This window comes from Vigna angularis, chromosome 3 (genome assembly GCF_016808095.1).
Source record: "Vigna angularis cultivar LongXiaoDou No.4 chromosome 3, ASM1680809v1, whole genome shotgun sequence".
NCBI lineage: Eukaryota > Viridiplantae > Streptophyta > Magnoliopsida > Fabales > Fabaceae > Vigna > Vigna angularis.
The window spans coordinates 32037043-32038663 of record NC_068972.1 but is presented as its reverse complement, the minus strand read 5'-3'; positions in this window follow the sequence as shown (position 1 = coordinate 32038663).

Sequence of the window (1621 nt, the reverse complement as noted above, 5' to 3'; positions counted from 1 at the left end):
TTTAAAAAGTTTTAAAACAATTTAAAATAAATATATTTAAAATTTTAAAACAAAATTTAAATAAATTCTAATGTAAAATATAAATTTGAATAAGCTTAATCTAGTTAAAAATATTATTAAAAATATAAATTTTAATAAAAATATCATTATAACAATTATAACATTCATATAAAAGTTAAATTTGGCGATGAAATTTCTCTAGTTTAAAAAGAAAATTAGAACTTGATTGAGTTAAAATATAAATAAAGGAACTAAATCGAGATTTTTCACATCACAATAACACGTGACTTTACCACTACCACATCACACTTTCTCTACCATGTAGTGGAATCCTCATTGGACTCGTGATAATTTTTCAAAAAAAATTAATTAATTAAAAAAATTCATGAACTTACATGTGACACAAGTTAATATCGTTAGTATTGTACTAACGAAAATAATCAAATTGCATCACATTTTCAAAAATCAGAACCTAATTGAGACTAATTAAAATTTTATAACTTAATTGATATGTTCAAACAAATATGAAGACCAATTAAGGGTTTAAACCATATCCAATCAAGTGTAGATATTCTTTCGTTATTGATTAATGTACTATTTGGTTAGTCCATTAAACCCTTTCATTATTGATTAATGTACTCTTTTATCAGTCCATTAAACCCTTAATTGTTGCTATGTGTAAATGTTAGGATTTGATAAATAGTTTAATATTAAACCGTAATTGTTTGTACTTTTATGTTATGTTTGTTTCAAGTTATTTACTTTTTACTATGATTATTGAAGAGCTTATTTGGAACAACATTGCTAAATGGGTTTCTTTTTAATGTGAAAAGAAAGAAGGGGAAAGTCGAATGTCATTAAAGACTTTTAGCAATTTTAAATTATCATTTTGATTACAATATCAATACCATTAACTAACAAACATTTCAAACATACGAAGAAGTTTGCTATGCTTTGGGGTTACTAGCATATGAAAAAGAATTTTTTAATGCAATAAAAAGCAAGTAAGTTTGCTATTAAAAATGAACTTAGAAAATTATTTGTTACTTTGTTCATCATAAATAAAATGTCTAAATCGAATGTAGTTTGGAAGACTATTTAGAAATTACTATGTGATGAAATTTTATATCAAAATAGAAAATAGTTTAACTTGTCAAGTGTTATACATGTTATTATTTTAAAATTAATGATATCATTGTTAACCCATTGACAAGTGTACCAAATCATATCAAGTAATATAAAATGGTAAGACCAAGTATCGTATCCCAGAAGACTCACGACACTAGACAGTCATGTAATACCTTAACTAATTAAGACTTAAGAACAATTTCATTGGTTTAGAATGCAACATGCAGAAAAAGTAAATATGAATGCAATTTGATCAATTGAAGCAAAACACAAAAGTGAATGAATGATTTTGATAATATGAGATGAGTATGTTGTTAGGGTTTAGATTTCACCATCCTTACTCTCATGCATATAAGAATTCATCTTCTTCATTCAATTGTTAATGTCATTATCTAATTTACTTAAAACCCAATCCCTCGGTGAATAAAGCCTATCCTTAATTATTAGACCACAATCCCTTGCATCCCTCATAATTAATTTTGCATTATGAACA